The sequence below is a fragment of the Acromyrmex echinatior genome, chromosome 10 (assembly GCF_024713525.1).
Source record: "Acromyrmex echinatior isolate Ae372 chromosome 10, ASM2471352v2, whole genome shotgun sequence".
NCBI classification, from domain to species: Eukaryota; Metazoa; Arthropoda; class Insecta; order Hymenoptera; family Formicidae; genus Acromyrmex; species Acromyrmex echinatior.
The window spans coordinates 5,323,332-5,339,730 of record NC_141861.1 but is presented as its reverse complement, the minus strand read 5'-3'; the positions used below and the strand labels follow the sequence as shown (position 1 = coordinate 5,339,730).

General features: G+C 33.0%; 1 protein-coding gene and 1 long non-coding RNA gene across 4 annotated transcripts in view; one reads left to right on the top strand and one right to left on the bottom strand.

Moving 5' to 3' along the window:
* Positions 1–16,399, top strand: part of LOC147908240 (uncharacterized) — a 539,816-nt gene that overhangs the window by 141,434 nt on the left and 381,983 nt on the right. The gene's annotated exons all lie outside the window — the stretch shown is intronic.
* LOC147908241 (uncharacterized) lies at positions 238–559 on the bottom strand. Its single transcript, XR_015546347.1, has 2 exons — positions 387–559; positions 238–325 (listed from the first exon to the last, which is right to left on the bottom strand). It is a non-coding gene; the product is annotated as an uncharacterized LOC147908241 (long non-coding RNA).

Genomic DNA, 16,399 nt, shown 5'->3' with positions numbered 1-16,399 from the left:
AAAAATATTTTAAAACTAACGTGGTTCTAATATTAACACATATACAAAATAAGAGCATAAAAAACCACAGCACAAGTTATAGTTTGTGATATTTAATTATTATTACATTCATTAAAACATTAAACGTTTCGGCCACAATCTGTCCATCTTCAGTAATTCAATAATATTCTTAAAACGCAGAGTTACATCTAGTTGACATTAAATTCAACAGTCGAGAGTTGTAATTAAATAAACATGTTCTTTTGTATGTGAAGATGCTTCATGCAGTAATGTTACACGGTCAATTGTCATATCAAGAAAAGTGTAGAACAAGAATTTCCTGATTCTAAATGAAATTATATATATTAAAATCTTCTAGTCAGAATATAAAGAAAAAGAATCATTACCTGTTTTACAGCAAAAAAACCAAACGATGAATCTCGAATATTTCTTTTACACAGTTAGAATTTTGTCGTGACATTATGTGTTGTTATTTGTCCTATCATATATTTTACCACTGTTTATATATCTGAGTCAAAATTTTTAGAAAGTTCTAGAATTGTTTATTAACAGAAAGAGACATCCTTTAGAATTACAAGACGCCTATAAACATCTTGGGCAAACAAAATCGGAATTATTCAACATGTGCAGAAAAATTGAAAAAATTCTACCGAATAATATATCTTATTCTTTCTTTCGAAGACAGGAATTCAACTTTGACATTATGTGGCAAAAGGAACAAGTTAGAATCGGTAAAAAAATCTCTAATTTGCGGGCTAAATACATTCGCCAAGAAATTGCGAATATAAAACGTATTAATTATAATATTACGAAATGTGTGACCTCTGAGATGAATTGTGATACTTCTGGTGCACCTTTAAAATTGAATATAGTTTCTAATAAAATCATGAATCCTGACAAAATTCATTCATCATACAAGATTAATATCACTCCTGAAAGTTTTAATAGCAATTTCGATATAAGTAATATTAATAAACAATGGCTGATAAATCTGAGCAATGCTAAAGTTTCAGATAAAGCCTTAGCCTTACTACAATTAGGTCAACAGTTTAATTTGCCTAATAACGTGGTTAGTAAGGATGGTATCACACGTGAGTTCATCAAACACGTGGAATATAATCTTTTCAGGGCTGATGATGAAACGCGAAAAAATGTTAGGAATGAAACTGTCCAAATTCTTAAAGCTATTAAGAATTGTAATAGTAAATCGTGTGAAAATTCAATTTTATACGAAGGTGTAAGAGAGGTTAAGCGATTCATCTCAGAGAATCCTGATATTTTGATTACTAGAGCTGATAAAGGGAATACCACCGTAATTATGAGTCGTGATAGCTATAAAGAAAAAATGTATGAAATTCTTAAGGATCATACTACATACGAGTCAATCAAAAAAGATCCCACGAAGAAAATAACTGTTGAAATTGGTAAATTATTAAAAATTGGAAAAATAAGGGGTACATTGATTCTAATTTATATAAAAAATTGTACGTTTCGGACGGCGAACTTCCGAGATCTTACGGTTTGCCAAAAATTCACAAAGAAGGTCACCCTTTGAGATTGATTGTCAGTTGTATTAATAGTGCTTTTTATCCACTGGCGACTTTCTTAAAGGAAATCATTGATAATAATAATATAAAAAATTTCAGTTTCGTTAAAAACAGCTTTGATTTAGTAAATAAACTCAATGGAAAAGCAATTGATACAAATTTTAGTATTATATCATTTGACGTGGTCTCCATGTACACGAATATTCCGACCGAATTAGTATCAAAAAGCATTGAACGCAGGTGGAATCTTATGGAGAATAAGACTTCGATTCCTTTACATGAATTTATCAAAGCTATTATGATTATAATTAATTCTACATTTTTTAGTTTTGATAATAAAATATTTAAACAGATTTTTGGCATGCCAATGGGTTCTCCTTTGTCCCCCATACTGGCGAACATTGTTTTACAAGATTTTGAACAAGAAATCATTACCAAGAATAACATTAATTTATCGTTTTATTTTCGTTATGTGGACGATATTTTATTAGCTATACACAAAGAAAAAATTGAAGGAGTTCTAGAATTGTTTAACTCATATCACGAAAGGCTTAAATTTACTGTGGACTTTGGCGATGATAACGGCATACATTTCCTAGATGTTAAATTAATGAGACAGGAAGGAAATATCATCTTCGATATTTATAAAAAACCCACCAATTCTGGGAGATATCTGAATTATTTTTCGAATCATCCGTTAGAACATAAAAGGGGAGTTATTATTGGGCAATTTGATAGAATTCTATTCTTATCCCATCCTATTTTTCATGAAAAAAACATCTCTGAATTAATTCACACGTTTCTGAGTAATGGTTATCCTTTAAAGTTTATATTTTCTACAATAAATAATAGAATTAAAACGTTGGAAAACAGAACTAATTTAGATAAAAATCTTAAAGAAATTAATAATGAATGTGACTCTAATGTTACTTCTAAAAAATTTTTCACGTTACCATATTTGGGCAAAGTTTCGGAAAAATTTAAAAAACTTTCTCATATGTACGGTTTTAATATAGCTTATAAACCAATGAATAAATTGAATACATTTATTAAGACAGGAAAGGATGCTTTGCCTAAGGATGACCAATGCGGAGTAGTTTATAAAATTAATTGCTTAAACTGTGAATCTTCTTATGTTGGCCAAACCAAAAGGAAATTAAAAACTCGGATTAAAGAACATAAGGCTGATATAAGAAAACCTTCTTCCGAAATTTCTGTGGTCTCACGTCACCGTATGAATGAGATGCATGAATTAGATTGGGATAATATAAGAATTTTAGATAGAGAACAATCTTTAGCGAAAAGAAGAATTTCGGAAATGATACATATAAAAAAACAATCAAGTGGTATCAATAAGCAAAGTGACACGGAAGGTTTGCCTGAGGTTTATTTTCCTCTTCTAAAAAAGGATGTCTCTTTCTGTTAATAAACAATTCTAGAACTTTCTAAAAATTTTGACTCAGATATATAAACAGTGGTAAAATATATGATAGGACAAATAACAACACATAATGTCACGACAAAATTCTAACTGTGTAAAAGAAATATTCGAGATTCATCGTTTGGTTTTTTTGCTGTAAAACAGGTAATGATTCTTTTTCTTTATATTCTGACTAGAAGATTTTAATATATATAATTTCATTTAGAATCAGGAAATTCTTGTTCTACACTTTTCTTGATATGACAAATAATTCTTGAATTGACCGTGTAACATTACTGCATGAAGCATCTTCACATACAAAAGAACATGTTTATTTAATTACAACTCTCGACTGTTGAATTTAATGTCAACTAGATGTAACTCTGCGTTTTAAGAATATTATTGAATTACTGAAGATGGCCAGATTGTGGCCGAAACGTTTAATGTTTTAATGAATGTAATAATAATTAAATATCACAAACTATAACTTGTGCTGTGGTTTTTTATGCTCTTATTTTGTATATGTGTTGATTTACAATTAATTACTTTATTACGGATTTGAAATAACGCACGTTTATTTCTGGCTACGAATATCATTCATATGTAATGCAATTATTTATGCCAAGTACGTGAAGAGAGATTGAAAAGTTGACATCGAAGAAATAATCATCCATTTGATATTAGCAGCAAAGCTTTTTCGGAAAAAAATACGGAAATTGATTGCAGCATTAATTCGGATAAACATCGCTATTAAAATGTGACATACACTATTTGCTGTGACATCAAGATAAAAAGTTCGGCAGAATCATGATACTTTAATATTATACGTACACATTTCATTTTCCAATGCATTTGGTTTGCTATAAAATATGTACGATCGCGAAGCGACCAATCTTTACTATCCGTTTGCTATCCATCTCTATAGTTTGTTTTATAAGCTGTTTGCAAATTATTTTTCTGACTTGCAAGACTGAGAACTATGCACTTATTTGCAATTTGCAACTCTAATACACATATTGATTTGTAATAAAATAAATATGTAAATGAATCTTACTCGATTGACTAGGAAAATATTTCTGTACTATTTCTCTTACATTTATTGTTGGTATAAATCTATAAATGATTCAAATCGAAATTGCGAAGCTGTAAGGCGCAAATAAAATAAGTCTATTTATTCTTTAACGCTATATTTATAAAAATCCAGTTATTTTCATTATTCTTCACTTTCATGTTTTTTTAATTGGATTATTAGCATCTTTTGAAATTAGAATATATTCAAAGTTATATTTTTGTAAGCAAAACCTAAAACAAAAATTATTAAACAATATCATTATATAATAAAAATAAATCAACCGACATTGTGTGTGTGTGTGTGTGTATGTGTATGTGTACATATATCTGTGGCTGTGTTTATGTACCAACATCAGTGTTATTCTCCGGAGAGGTATCATAAACTAATTATATATATATATATATACACACACACACACACACACACACACATAATAGCACACACTTAGCGGTGTTCGTGCGAGCATTATTAGTAAAGCACCCATATTATAATGCTTATTTACTTTATAATATCGAACGTGCTACATCGTACGTACTACACTGTGTTCCAAGGAAGACGTGTCTTATCGCTCTACTGATACGAGTTTCTTATAGTTCGACCTCATCATCGAACTGACCCGGAAATTCTATATCACGAACGATGGACCGTTGAAGATATATGCACAATTCGCCAAGATGATATTATTGAAACTGTGCCTACTCGACTAGAAACGGCATATCTGGATCTTTCTCCATCGGCAACATGTTCCAATATATCCGAGGACGGCCTAACGTTGTCGACGCCGATGTATCGCCGTAATCTCGATATATATCGTACCATGTGTACCTACGTATCAGTACCAGATCCCCTTGCAAGATGCAAGCTGTGAGGGCTAGCTACAGCAATACGGTTTCAGCTTTAATAATTCCATGTGGAACATGCAGATATCTTTCGCGTACCTGTTCTATTTGTTCATATTTGCGTAGGATATCTTTCACTTGTATTTCAAATCGATCGCTGATTCATCACATCGATCAACGTATAGTTGTATCTTTTTTATTAAAAAATCTAATTAATTATAAACTAATGAGATATTTTAATAATGTGGTTTAAGATCAATGTATCTACGACAGTAATTTGCCTTTTTATATGCAAGGTATTTCGTATACCGTGGAATAATTAACATTATGCTTCAGAAGATGGCAAACACATTTTTTTTCTCGATCAGAACATTTTATCCAACCTCACAGTAAGAATTGATTAATATTCAAATTGGAAGCTATAAACCAATCGTAAGGTCCTAGTATCTACATTAAAGAAATATGAGTTAGTTAGTCGATTCTGGAACTTACGCAGGATAAGTTAGGCGGGGGATATATCGCTCATTTTAATAACTCCTTCAATCATCGGTGGTATGGCTTTCCTTCGCTCTCGTTCGCTCTTTCTATCGATCGCGAAATTAATATGGCGTCCCGAGCACGGTTTCTGCGTGACAAAGAGAACGGAAGGGAAAGAACGACGGGATTGATATCTGTCGCACGGGTGCGAAATTCAAAGGGATTTTGCGTTACTTTCAAATGAAACGACAGGTGCAACTATTGACGAGAGCCTACTGCGATGGCCTCTCCAATTTGCGGCTTTTTTCGATCAGTAATATTCTTTGAGATATGTTATCTTTTGTCGAACACGCAACTGTGGATTATGACAAAGCAGTCAAATATTTTTATAAAGCAAAAAAGTAGCATTATTTTATTATTTATTTATATAAAAGTTATAAACAAAGGAATATTTCAAAAAGGAAATATATCATGTATAAATTAATACATCAGTACATATATTTTATTATCATTAAATTGTGTCGAGATATTTTTACGATACATGATTTATTTTTATCCAAAATAAGATTTTGTAGACAATACATTGTAGCATATCAAGAGACATAATTTCTTTAATATTAATTATCTGAAGATAAACAGTTCGCTTATTAAAAAGAAATATAGAACACAAAACGTACAACCATGTAGCACTGAACAACAATGAAGAAAATCAATTCCCCGTCTAGATCTTTATCATCCTCCTAACCACCGAGAGATCTCGAGAAATGCCGTCGGATCCGACATCGTATTTTTCAGCGCGTCAAAAACAGGCTGGCACATTTATCCAGCGGGCAGTACGTGTTTGAAAAATTACAGTTACTGGAAAAATAAATAACCGGCCGCCACATCGCTGGCCCGCCTACAAACGTATATTTTACAGAAGACTGCGTGATAGTGCTGTGAGAGGGAAGAGATGGTGTGCGAGAGTCGAAGGGATGACAGAGAATGGCAGAGGAGAGACTGAAGGGGAGTGGCATGTATGCGAAATAATTGCGGGATGATAAAGCGTAGACGGCACGAACATGCAGCGCAGTGATGGAGAGGATGGTGCCGAAGACGAGGAATGGAAAAGCGAGGAAAAGGAAGCCAGAGAAAAATTGACATGCGAGAGAACGAAAAGGAGTAGACAAAAGGAAGCTGGCAGAAGAGGATATATAACACCGAGTGGCCGCGAAGGCCGCGTATAAACGCAAATGGTACTGACTTCGGTGCTCGTTTCTGCGTTCATCTCTGCTCTTCCTGTTTCACGTTCTTCGACTTCTTCTCTTTCGTTTTTTTCTTTCTCTTTCCCTCTCACGTCGTATCCCGTCCTAACTGATTTCCGTGTACGCCGCAATACCTTTATTTCGCTCAAGCTCTCTCTATTTTCTCAACGATGAAAACCCCCGCGTGTCTTAACTCACGGTGGACGTGGATGTGCCTTTAGAAACTGGAATCGCGAAACGTGACTAAATCGAGTATCGTAAAACATTCTGGTGTATCGGCGAGTAACGCCCGAGAAGAGAGAGAGAGAGAGAGAGAGAACGGAACTTTCGAAAAATAGATTCTGCCTGAATCTTTTACTACCATGCAGCACCATGTAGCACGTGGTACGTAATAGCGAGCCTTTATAGTAAAAGGATATACAGTTACAAGATGAAGAAATAGCAATAGTCGAAGAAAAACAACATAGTTCCAAATCTTGTGAGCGTTTCTAACTCGTTGTCAATAACCATTCATTTTCCGATCGTCCGTTATTTCGTATAATAGAATGAGCCCCTTTTTCCGAAATAGGTGGGACGCGAGGGACCATTTTCATAGAAGCTATTTCGTTGTGCCAGATGATACCGGATACGTCGTTGATTCAATGGTACTCAGTTAAGAAAGATGGGGCGTGGGTAACACCCATGATATTCGTCGCTGTCGGAAGACGCGAAAACGAAACCCAGTATCGGTGAAAGCTTACCGATAGAAGCCGAAAGCATGATTCAGTATGGCCAAATTTAACGCAGATTTCAAAATAACATTTGCATAGGCACGAAGTGCTGCGCAGTGAATAACCATCGATATACAAACATATGTATGTGTGTATACATATATGTATTTACGTATGTATTTTGTATTGCCTTTGTAATTCCGAGTGCATACTGCAATCTGAAATATGAATGCATTGCCACTTGCTGGTGTAGAAGTACAATTTTCGACAATTGCTACGACTGATATATAGTATCGAACAGAGAGAGAGAGAGAGAGAGAGAGAGAGAGAGAGAGAGAGAGAGAGAGAGAGAGAGAGAGAGAGAGAGAGGAATATAATAAATATTACGTATATAATATTTCATGAAGATCGTAAAGATAATATTTCGTAAAGATAATATTAAATATGAGAATAACAAGTAATATATTTATTTATTCTGATAGCATATAACATTGTGATTATTATTGTATTTGTCAATCATACAATTGCTACATATTACATATATTAATCATATCGAAACCAAATTACATTTCTAAAGTCAAGAGTTAAAGTCAAGATCGAATCCACATTTATAAAATTTTATTAGGTGTTGGAATTAATTCGTAGCGTTTTACAAGTGATGGGAAGTACTTTCATTAATGTATTTTTTAATGCTCATGTGAAATAAATAACATTCTTTCATTAAAAAACGCTACGAATTAATTCCAACACCTAATAATTACAATTTTAATCTTGAATTTATATAATTTAGAATACACGTTTTGTCATAAAATTTATATAACTTTATTAAAAATTATAATTTATATAATTTACAAAACTATTATTATAATAAATTTCAAATAATTTTTTTAAAAGACAATTTTTTTTTCTGATGTAAAAAAAATGAATTTTTTTGTATAAGTTTTATTCCTGTCTTTATAATATATAATAACACAAATACGCAAGTACGAATGTGATTGTACAAATTCACAGAAGAATTAAAAAGTTTGGGCTTGAGTTAATGAGTAATTAAAACAATTCGTCGCTGCGCCATTCTTCTGAATTGCGCATTGATCGTTCACTAGAGATCCGGAGAAATTGGCGATTTATCCGTTTTTCAAGTACTATTTAACCTTCCAATTATCCCGAGTTTACGACCCCAATCTGCGATCAGAATTGGGAAGCTGGACTCAGTGAGTACCGGTTTAAATTTCCAATTGAAAGTTCGCGCGATAATTCGTTTCGATTGCTCCATAGAGGGAAAGATAGGCAAAGTCGTGCCAACTGAGAACGAACAGCTACTGATTTAACAAAAAACGGATTTTTCATCAGGTTTTCAGACCCCTACCACGATGCGGTTATGCAAATGTGTCACGTGCGTCCACGCATGTACGTGCGAACGGTAGGCGATAACAGCGCACGGCGATAATCAGTAATTACACTCGCCTAAACTCAGGTAACAATCTGATATCGGCGTAATACCCAATTTTCCATAATCAATTCCGGATCAACGTGTATCGGTTCTGACAAACTTTGATACATCCGACACCCTGGTAAGAGCATTCGCCTCGTTGAAGGCGTATAATGAAGGACGCATGACAAGCAGTTATCGGATAGATAAATACCAGGATTTTCAATGAAATAAAAAATAGATAATACAGAAATTGTAATGTACAAATTTATAAATCAGATTTCATATCATCAAATAAATCTGATTTATTTTTTTAAAGCTCGATATACGTAATCTCTAAATGTATGCCTAGGAATCATATAAAAAAAAATTGTTTTGTAAAATAATTTGAATTTAAAATTTGGATAGAAATTCGACAGTATATACATATATATATATATATATATATATATGTATATATGGTATATATATATGTGTATATGTGTAACTATGTTCGCACCATATCGCAGCTATTTTTTTTTACATCAGAGAAGTTTTCGATGATCGAATGAGACCTTAGCAAAATGATCACTAAGGACAACTTCCAAATTATAATGTTGTGCGGACAAATCGAGCGAAATGAGCTGTGATGCGAAACGCAGTCGTGCGATAGAGTGGTTAACGATGCAATTTAGGCTGAGATCGATTTACACGGGTCAAGCAACACCTGGGCATCTGACAGCAACATTAGTGCGGCAGCAGATTGCACGTCTTTCATCACGTTTGGTACGACGTGCATGTATCAAGAACGTCTGAAGTTAATACACCGCCGTGAAACGTGGCTAATGACCGTAGAGCGCGAATTAATAGCCCTGTATTAAAGGGCAATAACGCATACCACTTGCATAATTTGCCTGTGAGAAAACGGCGAATGTACGCGGCCTCTTTTACTTAGCACATTCTTTCGTAATATTGAATATAATAAAAAAATCTGTTATTTACAAAGTTTAAGGGACGCATTAAATATATAATGTGTGTCAAGCTAATTATTACATACATAATTTTTTTTTTAAATTTTCATTATTTTTTACAAAACTATGTGTTTTTTTTACACATAACTGTAATGTATTAGGTGTTGGAATTAATTCGTAGCGTTTTACAAGTGATGGGAAGTACTTTCATTAATGTATTTTTTAATGCTCATGTGAAATAAATAACATTCTTTCATTAAAAAACGCTACGAATTAATTCCAACACCTAATAAGTTACGTGTAATTTTAATAGAATAGCAAGACTAATAAAATATATTGATTTTATACAATTTTCTGTATGTAGAATTAATGTATTATAGAATCGGAACTAATGAAAGGTAAGACAAGCGCTAAGTATATAAAACATAGTAGATTTTCCTTAAAATCTCTCCTCAGGGACTACCGAAGAACGGGATATCCCGGAGGCTGTGCTTAATGGATGTGTTGTCTTTTAACCCGGGATCTACTTAAACTAACTTGCCTATTAATTATAGTGCCAAGGAAACTGGGTGTGTTCCCAAGAGTAATGCACTCAACATTCAACACATTTAATATATCCTACGTTGAACTTAATCCAGCTCGTGTTGAGATCATTTAAAATTACTATAAACCTAAAAATTTAATAACAATTAAGAGAATGCTTAATATATTCGTTATTAAGAGGCAGCTTTATACATCCCTATTAAGCTAGATCTCCCACCATTAAAAATCATCTTCACGATAGGTCAAAAATTTAGTGCTCTTTATTTGCTAATTATTTGCTAAAAAAAATTTTTTTGCTCCGGCGGTTTAGCTGCTATAAAAAAAAATGGGGAGGTGCAAGTTAATATAAAGTACATGATCTAACGATTACTCTAATACTTTATACATTCGAGTAAATAATTCTGTGAACGTAGAAAAGGGACTTGAAGTAGCTTGACGCGGACCGCACAGGTTCTCGCAACGCGCCCGCATATATCGGTATTTCTTTAAAATATTTCTTTAAAAATATTAAATTTCCTAATTCTATTTACGTTATCTTGGAGCAAATAAAAAGCAAAAAATTTGGTGTGTTTAATTTTTTTGTAGTATCACTGGATCTATTTTTTTCAGGGGATCTATTTTTTATGGGGGAGTCCAATTTTATATTAATATGGACCCCCTCCTTTTTTTTTATAACAGCTAAATCGCCGGGCAAAAAAAATTTTTTTTTAACAAATAATTAGCAAATAAAGAGTACTAAATTTTTGACCTATTCCAAATATGAATTTTGACGATGGGGGGGGGGGTCCAGCTTAATAGGGGTGCTTTATACTGTCGTAAATATTGCAAATGACTATGTTGTGAAAACAATTATTTTTTGTGAAACAATTATACTTTTTAATTGAAAATATGAATTGAAGATAAGAAATAAAACGTATGAGATTGTGTATAAAGAAATCTTTGTCTTGAATTTTCAAAAGATTTTACAGAGATTAGGAAAATGTTTTTTTGAGCAAAACGCAAGAATAAAATGCCACATTAGTCTCTGTCTCCAAGTTTTAGTGACATTTACGGAGCGTTCTAATAGTATTGATTCAATGCGGCGTTTTATCATGTGTGTGTGTACAACCATCTGAATGAGATCTACGACTTTTCTTAGGAAGGCAGTTTTATGCGAGTATATCTGTCGTACATTTTATGACCTCATTACGGTAGTGCATGCTGTATTTCTAGCTAAATTGCTAGGAATACAGTATGCATAAAGATGCGGATTGTAAAGAAGACCACAACGGCATTGATTATAACTTTCACGATTCTGCTCGTCATGCAAAGTTTCAACCCCCATCATAACTTACACGTATGACGTAAACACAATATTTCACAATTGTTAGACATTGGTAATGGAAGATTGATCGTAAAAATACATTACCGATTTCAAATTGAAATTTACAAACTGATTATTTAGAAACTGATTTAATAATTATATAATACTTCCAAACATTTAAAGAATAAAATACATTTCTATACTCCTTGATTTATCGTATCAATACATTTTTATAACGTTTTTGTAGTAGATTTAAAAAATTATTTTAATTTGAAATTTGATAAACAAATTCTTATCAATAACAATTCTATATGGTAGGATAATATTTTTTCTTTTATTATAGGATAACAAAAAATTAAAATATCTATTAAATTCCAAAAGACATACTGTGATATCATGTGTATGTTAAAATCAATATTTCACTTTTAATACAAATATTACTTTTATATCCTTGCAACTCCTTCGTAACATGTTTTCATCGCTCGTATATTTATGGAACGAACACTATGGTCTATATTTGAAGTTCCTTTTGCGTCACCAGATGGTGACGAATTTTGTAAAGCGTTCCCGGATAATTCCGCGTTTGAGTACGTGAAAGTTAAGGGGTGACAAGGTTTAGCCGAGACCATACCGGCTCTTATCGAACTTCCTTACTAACTCTCTGACGCTTAATATCCTTTTGTAAATTTACTTGCGAATCTGGCTATTATAACAGGGTGCAGGATAAAATAATTTAAAAAAGAATTGACTATGTCCGGCTCTCTTGAAATTGAAATATCCCGCGGAATACTCTCCGGAAAATCAGAAGCCAAACATTTAAACAACCGAATCGCGCTTCGCTCGGACGGTATTGTTCTGCTTCCGCTTTTGTTGCGAACGCACTTATCTAATTGTATGAACGATATATACGTGGGTGACAGAACGCGACGGTGCACATCGGTGTAGATATTCAAATCACTGCTTGTTAGTTCACACACCTTCGTTTGCACGGTGGAGAGCGAGAAAGCGAAATGTGTACGTATCGCACGCGACAGTACATAGCTTGATAAATTAACAATAGTCCACAGTGAGAACGCGTATCCCGCTTGGATGTTGCATCTCGATTTCCTTCGTGAAATATTCGCCGTGTTCAATATCCGTTGCGAAAAATAAATCTGTAATAATTCATCGTTCAATTTTGCATGCTGAAGAATGTGTAAAAAAATCGAACATGAAAATCACTGATTTTGAATGTTATTTGGAATAAATTAATTTACAAAATATTTTAATATAATAAATATTATCAAATATTTACTGGAAGGTAGGTACTTAATCATAACTTAAAGTAAATATTTGATAGGTAAAGATTTGAAAAAGAGAAAGTACGTGTTGGAGAGATATTAAATAGAGAAAATGTGTTTTACACGCAGATATAAATAGTTACAGAAAAAATAGACTCCTTTTTAAGTAAATATGGAATATAATGCAATTATGTAATGAAATTATTAGTATTTTCTTTTATGTAAAAATCGTGAGTTGATAGTTTTACATAGAAAAATCACATAAATATCATGATTATTTATTTAATTATTATTTTTAAAAGTGAATTATTAATTCTATGAATTAACATGTTATTCTATTTGTCTTTGGATTTTAAATCTTCTACTTTATTATAAATCAAATCTCCTTCTTTTGACTTATAATGCTGAAAGTAATAAAGATTTTTCTTATTTTACTTTAAATTACTTTATTGTCTATTTATTTTTAACTATACATTTTACTATATTAATGTAATTTACAAAAAATACTAATCGATCTTAGAGCGATTACATAAAATCGTGCTTATCTAGATTGCAAGGTTTGTTCGAAAATCACAGCTGCATCACATTTTCACGACAATTTCCGCCATACGATCCCTCAGACACAGATCACCTATCTTTCGATACTACCGAATTGACCCAAGTTCGTTGCATTATTCACGATATCGGACGGAAGCTACAAGGAGAGTGTACGTACTCTGTCCCGCATCTATTCATCGTGAGAAATCTTTCGGAAGGAAGTTCCAGTGCTTAGGGTAAAATTCTCGTACCATCGATTTCGCGATTTTGTGAACGTTGCTTTAAAACGACAGCATCAAAATTTCCTTGTTGTACACTGAGAGAAAAATGTTTGCTATTTGTAACTATAATTACATATTACTATAATTATGATTATTGCTGCTATGATAATAGTATGTATATAGTTCTAGCAACAAATGTATATAGTTGGCAATCTAAAATGATTATAATTATAGTTATTATAATCATTTTAGGTTGCCAACTATATATACATTTATTGCTAGAACTATATACATAGTTATTGTTATTATAGCAGCAATAATCATAATTATAGTAATATGTAATTATAGTTACAAATACCAAACATTTTTCTCTCAGTGTACAGTGTAAGAATTAAACTCTAATTGTTACAATACAATTTTAACTTTTAGTCCATAAAAATCAATGTAAAATGCGTTAATTGAATGCTTCTTTCTATCAAAAACGGGAGAAAACCACACGAGCTTTGTGTGACCGGTTAATTCATGCAATATACAAAAAAATAACATCGTTTGATGTTCGCTCAGTGAATCTTTTTAATTTCACATGCATACTGTATAATAATAAAAATACGCCAAAAAATTGTTATGTTACGAAAGCAAAATGCAAAATATGATAATACTGGAGATCTTTGACTTGGACTATATACTCATAAACGACGTAGAAATTAAATTATTAAACTGCATAAACACGTTAGCAGAAATGATATTAATGTTGATTATATCTTTCAGTATATTCGGTATATGCATGCATATAATTTGATCTATTTTTTTAATTTAATAAAGTATCAAATTATTTTTCTTAACTTTTATTGTAAAAGATCAAGACATCAAAAGAAATTTTAAATTTTTGAATTGTAATATTATAAAATAATAGAAAAAACATTTTTTTATTAAAAAATTAAAATTATTTAATAAATTATTTTCTATTTTATTTGCGAACTTTTATTATATCTGGCTTTTAAGTTTTATCCAGAACGATTTTTTATATTTTTAAAATCGGAAAATTTAAAAGCATTTTAACGCATTTTATTCTAATATTATTAGCTTTGTATACAAATGTCTCTTAATTCTTTGACACATCAAAATATAAATTTATAGAAGATATCTGTTACAGAAAATAATTTCAAAAATACGTTTTAGGGATGTAGAAAATATATAGAAAATATGTAGAAAATATACAGAAGTCTGCAAGATTCTATAAAAAAAATATGTATTTCCAGTATTACATATCGCATGATTATTAAATACATATAAGATGTTACAATTTTTTCCTCTATATCATCATCTATATCGTTTACAACTAAGTACAGGTAATTATCGCGGAACAGTCGTAACCTTATAAAACCTCGGCCATCAAAACAGCGTGCCTTGAATCTTGCGTCGTGCTTCCTCGACAATTCACGTTAGAAGTCTTAACGAGGATCCATAAAAACGCGCTCAGTGAATGTCAATCCAGCAGCCCCACCGTCTTCAGCAGTTTCCGTCTAGCTATCCGACGCTCTCGCTTTCTCCCTCCAGGGCTCCGTATCTCCGTTGATAGTTGTCCTCCTCCATCCAGCCACTACCACGCAAACAGAAATTAATTAGAAGTAGTAGAACGTTTGCTCTCCTTACGACTCACAGCAGTTCGCCGGCGAGTCTGAAACAAGATTACCGGATTTGCTGTTTTTGTTCGCAACGTAATTCGTTTGCAGGCACTCGAATCGTCCTCGTCCTCCTCGTCGGCGTCGGCATCGGCGTCAGCGTCGGCATCGTCGTCGTCATCGTCGTCGTCGTCGTCGTCGTCGTCGTCGTCGTCGTCGTCGTCGTCGTCGTCGTCGTCGTCGTCGTCGTCATCGTCGTCGTCGTCGTCGTCGTCGTCGTCGTCGTCGTCGTTGTCGTCGTCGTCGTCCTCGGCGTCGTCCTCGGCGTCATCGTCGTCGTTGTCGTCGTCGTTGTTGTTGTTGCCATCCTCTACGTCCCTCGACGACGCCTGAATGTCGTCGGCACCCTATCTCGCCCTTACAAGATAGTATTCTTCTTTCTGCCAGTGCGCGAATGCCGCGCATCGCAGGGCAAATGCGAGATTACGATTTGGCGAAAGAAGCATCGCGGGAGTTAAGTTTCAGATTTTCCGCGAAACTTGCAGCCGGTTAATTGGTTTACTTCCGGCGCATACTAGCGGCCAAGGAACTTTCATCTCGGCTTGTTTTGCTCGGCGAAAGCTGTAAATCGTCGGCCTGTCTGTGTCCCTCCTCGAACCAACCCCTTTTCTCGTGCAAGTCGCCATGCCACGCACTAATTAGAAAATAAACGTCATCGAAAGATAACTCATTAACAAACCACTCTTTATTATAAACATTTGGTATAAATTATAAGAAATTAAAGTAGAAAGATTTATTATACGAAACTAAATTGATATAGAAAGATATTAACATTTTTTTGTTTTCCTTATAAAAGATTCTCCTACAAATTTTAATTTATGTCTATAAAAAAGTATTTAAATTCTAGAAAAAAGAAAAATATTTTTGAAAACAGTAGCAACATTATGTTAACCGCAAATGGCTAAGTACTACAAGATATAATTAATGTTAATTCCGGAAGGTACAAACACTTACATTTTATAATTTTCTTGCTTACGCAAAAATTTCATGCACGTTGTAGACGTAAAACTTTTCAAAACGAAAGAAAAGTAATATTTATTACCTGTGTAACTTTTACAGGTGCGGTTTACAAGCAGAAATCCACGTAACATAATTGCATCATCAAACTGAAGTTAAAACAAAATGCAACAATTTTGTCGCAACTT